We start from the raw sequence: 6,842 nt of genomic DNA on the forward strand, positions 1-6,842 counted from the left end.
CCAATTAGGCCCTGCCTTGTCCAGTATAGCTCGGGGGCTTCAATTACTTGGATGAAGGAAGGACAGTAGAACATTCGGGAGGCAGTAAATAAAAGGCCCTACAACAAACCAGAACCATTTTTTCATCATCATCTTCCTCTCCTCCATTATTTAGAGACTGACATTCCCAATTATACCTGTCATTAGGACATAATAAGGTTGATTTCTTTAAATGCCATCTTTCTTCCTCTGAACAAGACAAGGCTTCACCACATTGTTAAAGAAATACTCTTCATCGACCGCTCATTTCTGGAAAGGGTCAACTTCATCATCCTTTCCAATGATTTATGTGTCAAGTTGGAAGGTGCCACAGTACTGTGAACATAAAGAACGGGGATTTGAAGAAGGACAACGACAATGACAACAGCAACAACAACCTGTCTTTCTGGGAAACAACTTCTATAGGAAGGACTTCCCCCCCCCCCGGATGATGCATTCCATCTTCATGAGGTGAACCTATGTTTCGGTGGGAGATACTGCGAAGTGTTTGCATTTTTCCACATGGTTCTCAAAGGATTATTTTAGATCAGTGGTTCTTAACCTTGGGTTACTCGGATGCTTTTGAACTGCAACTCCCAGAAACCCCAGTTAGGACATCTGGTGGTGAAGGTTTCTGGGAGTTGCAGTCCAAAAACACCTGGGTAACCCAAGGTTAAGAACCACTGGTTTAGATTAAGCGAGGTTTTCTGTTGTATTGGTAACATTACCATCATCTCTCGAGACTGAAGGATGCCTAAAGTCTATTGTATTTCAAAGTGTGTGGTAAGCTAGTATATTGACATTTGAGAAAGTTCAAAACTAAGTTAAAATCAGCATATGGAGTCCCTTTGGCACGGAACCTCACCGGTATTGTTAGGAGGAGAGAAGGGCACCGAATGGTTTGGGTCCCTACATCCGAATAGCTCCTCATGGCAACACAGCTGCTGTGCATCCCTTCAGCCTTCCCCCAGATCGGCTGGTTCACTGACTGGTTCTCACATGCCTCCAGTGGTCCTCCTACTCTGGCAGCAGACCAATCCGGGCAGGAGCTGGCCTGCCCCGCCCCCCCAGCAGCCAACCACTCACCCTCTGTGGGGAGAGAATCCTCCTCATTGGAATGGTCGGCTGCCAGGGGAGGTGGGTTGGGAGTTGCTGAGCAACTGCTGCCCAGATTGGCCCACAGCCAAAGCAGGAGGGCTGCTGGTGGTGTGTGACAACAGTTCAGTGGACCAGCCAGTCCGAGGGAGGGCTGAGTGAACATGTGGCAGATATTCGGATCTTATCGTGTTGGACTCTTCGTGACCCACATGGACCAGAGCACGCCAGGCCCTCCTGCCTTCCACTGGCTCCTGGAGTTTGGTCACAGTCAACCAAAAGCCAAATCAAATCAACAAAAAGCAATAAAACTACTAATATAACAATATAAGACCAATGTCTAAGGGTTTGGCTATCTATTCTGACTATTATGGCATCCCGCCCAAAATTTCATTACCAGTTCTGTAGCAGTCCGATTTTGATCAATTAACAATTGGTTACAGTAGTCCGAGTCTGATTGGCTTGTCATGTCTTTTAAGAGAGGTGTAATATATTTTCCTTGAATCTTGTTATGCTGTACAGTGTCACTGAAGCAACCAACATGACTGTTCCTGTCCATAGAGTTTTCTTGGCAAAGTTACTGGAGTGGATCGCATTTAGTCAGAACTCTCCACTATGACCTGTCCGTCTTGGGTGTCCCTGCACGGCATAGCCCATAGCTTCTCTGAGTTACTCAAGCCCCTTTGCCACGACAAGGCAGCAATCCGTGAAGGGGATATCTGCGCAGATATAGCATATCAACTCCAGTCACACCCAGTGATGCCTCTTGCAGCCATTGCACTGCAAGCAAATATATTATTTGACATTGTGCTGGAGGTCCCGGGTGGAGAAAACGCATGGGGAGGAGAGCAGGGTGTTGCAGGCCTCGTTAATTAAATAACTAACTGCCGTCGGCCGCTTTGAAGATTAAAGCTATATATACCTCCATAAGTTGTTTTGTGTGGGGTTTTTTTCCCAAGCATTACATGATTGCCCTAAGTTCACACTTTTATTGGAAGGGGTTGTTGTTTCCTTAGGTAGTTTTGTGAGAGTGTTCTATGGAGCTATATTAAATTCATATAAATCATGGTCTTAACGAGTGTCTGGAATCCTGTCAAATGTTTCATAGATGGGTTGTCATGAGAATTGCCTTCAGGCTGTGCTGAGGTGATGATATTCTCCTCATAACCGCTCTCTGGGCTTATCCCTGGAAGTTTATCCCCTTCCCCCACCTTTGTTCCTTTGTGCAACTGATATTTCCTGATCATCACACTGTGTAGCAGACACACTACATAATTTAATACGATCCTTGTTTTCTTTTAGTTAGTCAGTTTTCTTTTGGGCTACCAGGCCTACGTATCACCTCTGTTGGTTCCTCGGTGCAAAACGGAGGATCTTTTTAAAAAACTGGCATTTTCAAAACGTTGACAGATCACCAACCACAAAAGTACACAAAAGCACGAAGCATTCCTCATTCTGATGGATTATTTTATCGAGAGAGAGAGAGAAACCAGAGAAGCAGAGTGTTCACTTCAAAAAGCTGTTTTGGTAAACTTTTAATAGGACCGAGAAGTTTCACACTTCCAAAAGAATAGGAGCAATGATTTTCAAACAACTTTCAAAAGACCACCCAAATAATTAACTCATGGAGGGGAAGCTTGCAGTAAATCTTTTTAATAACTCAACATGATTAAGTTATTCTCCCACTCTGCCTTTGTGATTTTTCCTCCATGAAGATTTATGAAAAGTCACCCAGAAAAAAACACCTGGGTGGATTTTTTTGCTTCCAAAAAAACCCCCTATATATACGTATATATAAATATATCAAAATTTTCCAATCCATCATCATCTCCTGTTTTGCCTGCCAGCGGTTCTGTCTTGCTGAATGAATGGTGAAGTGTCAACAGAAAGAAGTCTTTTCACACCAAAGAACTATTTTGCCTTTAGGGGTACAGGGGGTTCCCTGTCCTCAAACCTATTTCTGGGAATTGTATCTCATCTTCACAATGGGGCAGATGGAGAAGCCAACTTAGGTACTTTTAAAAAAACCAAAAAAACCTTACTTTTTCCCCCTGTTTATCATTTGCATTACGTGTGACTTCTGACTATTAGGTAAACTTAGCTAGCTCGCAGTGCCTTAGAATTTCCCTGCAAGGAAACGATCTATGCTTCCTTTAAGTGGCTTCTGCCCTGCAGGCCTTCACAAGTCCTATCTTGTTGATGGTAGCAACAGATCTCTGTGGCTGACTGTAATTATTGTTATTGTTATTATTATTATTTCCACTGCAGAAGAACTGATCTGTTCTGTAGGATCGGAACCCTTTGGGGGCCATCTCCAAAGGATGGGTGGATGTAAATAACTGGGATTTTTGAGGTGAAGGAGGAATAGTTAAATGCATTAAAAGTTGCTGAGGCTTCACTCGGGACTTCTAACCAAGTGTTTGGCAAAGCGGATGCCTCCCTGTCGCCGTTGTCAGAGACGGCGGGCCGGCTTCTGTTCCAGGAGCTGGACGTGCTGCCTCTGCACATGTGCCCAGATATCAGCTGGTCTGCAGGCGCATGCACATAGGCAGGACGCCTTGCTTCTGGAAGGCAAGCTGGCCCGCTGTCTCTGATGATGACAGAGAGGCAACGAGGGCGGTGGGAAGGGGGTGAATGGGTCACCCTTGCACAAACCTGAACAGCAAACTGAGAACCAGTTTGTTTTCCAGGGGTTTGTGATGGTTTGTGGGTCATTGGTAGCCACGAACCATCACAAACCACTGGTTTTCAAGTTTGTGCCCACCTCTAGACCACGCCGTCACCACACGGCTGAGATAGATTACGACAAGAATGGGCACCTTATAACCAACTATCTGGAGCACTGTCGCTTAAAATTTGGCCTCATTTCCCCTTTCTGATTTCTGGGAAGCACTCACACCTTCCAACCACTCCCTTCCAAAAAAAAAAAATCAGTTTGTAATTTAGAAGGAAAGGCGAACACGAAACCTTAATGAAAATGGTTTTAAATCAAATTTTAGCAGCACTGTTTTTTTCTTTCTCGTCACAAAAAAAAAACAAGAAATGAAATTTGCCTGAAGAAACAGCAGAAAGAAAGCAAAATGAAAGTGAAAGATAATTTAAAAAAAAATATCTGTGACTTTCAGGCTTTGAATTTCTACATGTTCATGCCCATGAGGTTCAAGATGGACGTGGACAGATGGCAGCCCACGAATCACATGCACCCTCTGGGGGCGTTTTTGTAGACTTCAGGCTAAAGGTCTATAAAACTGGTGAGTCTTTGTAGTGCAACAGATCCCTTGTCATTTTTACAGCCCTGGAACTAATCATAATCATAACTTATTGTTTTAATTATTATGTTTGCACGCTAGAGAAATCTGTGATGTTACTCCTTTATGAGGTTATTACATCTTGGAAGGAAAGAATCTGGGAGGTCGAAATTGGGTGAACAGCCAAAAAAAAGAAAGAAAGAAATAAGAAATGTCTGAACAAGGAAACTGAGACAGGAAGCCTGAGACTGATAAAGCTTTGAACAGACGTTAATTGTAAATAGTTGTGAATAACTATCAATAAAGAATTGGCAATTTTTTACTGGACTCTGGAGCTATAGTGGAACATAATAACATAAAACTCCATGGCTGGAATTGCTTAGCATAGTCAGTTGCAACTAGAGAAGGCCCATTGAATCAGTTGAACTTATGGAGGAGTTGAGTCATCAAATCCCTGCTAAGCCAATGGCCTTTCTCTAGTTGCGGCTCTCTACACAAAGCAACAGGATTTTGGTCAATGTATTTTCTCTTGGTCTGTCATCGTGAATTGTTAATAGACATGGACATTTCATATTTGTTTTGGCGGTGTCGCCGTGACCCGATTCCAATCCTGCCCTCCCCAAAAAACCCAGCTGGGCTACTTACCAGGTACCATCCCCAGCGTTGGCATTGTACCAGTCACAGAGACTACCCAACATCGAGTCCAATAGGTGGCCTGGCCAGTTCTGGAGGCCAGGTGGGATTGGGCCCTGGAAAGGATAGCGATAAGTCTGAATTGTCTTGACATTGTCAAGGCATTGTCAAACTTTTTTTTAGCCACAGCTATAAACACAATCATAGGCATCCTTCAGTCTCAAGAGACTATGGTAACATGCTCTGTATCGAGAAGGGTCCTCTCCAGAGCATGAAACCTGGGTAAAGTAGTATGGAGGATAGGCTGTTACCCAAGCAGCAAATCCCCCCTCTCCACGTTGCTGAAATGGTCCAATGGAAAGGCAAGAGCCAATACAACTGATTACAATATGAAAGAAACATTGGCTGAACCCGTATTGCCTAAGTCACATAATGAATCTTATAAGGTGGTGTGTGAAAAATTGTTTCCAGTCTCTGGCCTCTTCAAATGTGCCAAGGAGCCCTGGATGACCATATGGCCCCATTGAGAATGGCAGGACTTGATGATCCATGATGATTACGACCATGATAAAGTCAGGTAGCAAAAAATGAGGACTACCGAGGTCCACAGAGACTGTCTTATAGGGCTGGGTGCATAGCTACTGCCTTGGCTGTACACATGCTTTCCAACTTTGTCCATCTGCTGGGCTGGACGCCATGTTGTCTAAGTGTGGTAACAGCTCCTCCACTCCTAGGGCATCCCAAATAATCACCCTTTATTTTCTTTTGACCTTCAAACAGCTGCTGCAGAGCCCACAAGGCCAAACCAGTTAGACAATGCTAACTGTATCCCCCCCCAAGGACCCAACTCTTCCTTGCCTGACTAAGCCCTCATAATGGTTGTGAAAACAGGCCAGTGATCATGAATGTGACTGGGTTCTTTATACATTTTTGGCAGTTCCACATTTTGTGCAGGGAAATCACACAGAGGCTCCTTCGAAACATTAACAGGTTTATTGAACTTAGTTTCCGGAGAATCAACAACAATGGTTGTTGTGGGTTTTTCGGGCTCTTTGGCCGTGTTCTGAAGGTTGTTCTTCCTAACGTTCCGCCAGTCTCTGTGGCCGGCATCTTCAGAGGACAGCAATCGACAACAACTTCAGTAGGATCAAAATAACTCAACTCTGGTAAATGTCCATTTGGTTCTGTGACTATATTTTTACTAACGTTGTCTCTCGATACTGGGGAGCCAGACCAAACCGTTCCTTGCCCATTGGCTTCCTTAAGGGTGCACTCCATACTGCACAAATCGTGCCACAGCACGGGTGGCATGCCCAATCTCCCTCGAGTGGAGGCTTGTTGAAAGTTGAATCTGGACGTATTACCTTCTTTGAGCAACCACGTCCTCTTGGAAACATCACCACTGTCCATTTCATCATCTCCATTATAGTTACCTCCTCCTTTCCCAGGGTAGGACCTGGTAACAGACCTCCCACCTTTAAGTTCAGGAAATCCTCTAAAGATTGTGCGTTCACTTATATACCTTTTGCCTTTTATCTCTACTCGGGTATCTCGGTACATTGAAGATTCTCTCTCCCGTCCCTTCTTTTATCTCCACCTCCCATACTGGGAACTTTAGCTCCTCCTCCTTTCCCTTTCCTTCTTCCACTAGACAAATCTCTGTTTTAACCCTTTCATCTTTAATCACGCTCTTTTCCGTATCTTTCACCCCCTCTTTTTATTCTATCAACACAGTTTCTTTTATTGGAGGAGGCAGCGCATTCTCCCCTTTCAGTTCTCCTTTACAATGAAAAATTTCACCATGTATCTTTCTACTGTATCTTAGAGACCAAACCAGCATCTATGGTA

At 44.1% G+C, this 6,842-nt stretch overlaps 1 long non-coding RNA gene across 1 annotated transcript; it reads left to right on the top strand.

Moving 5' to 3' along the window:
- The first annotated feature begins 3,047 nt into the window (after positions 1-3,047).
- On the top strand, positions 3,048-4,914 carry LOC140707688 (uncharacterized). Its single transcript, XR_012087871.2, has 3 exons — positions 3,048-3,125; positions 4,239-4,364; positions 4,464-4,914. It is a non-coding gene; the product is annotated as an uncharacterized LOC140707688 (long non-coding RNA).
- Positions 4,915-6,842: the final 1,928 nt, after the last annotated feature.

This window comes from Pogona vitticeps, chromosome 5, assembly GCF_051106095.1.
Source record: "Pogona vitticeps strain Pit_001003342236 chromosome 5, PviZW2.1, whole genome shotgun sequence".
Classification (NCBI taxonomy): Eukaryota; Metazoa; Chordata; class Lepidosauria; order Squamata; family Agamidae; genus Pogona; species Pogona vitticeps.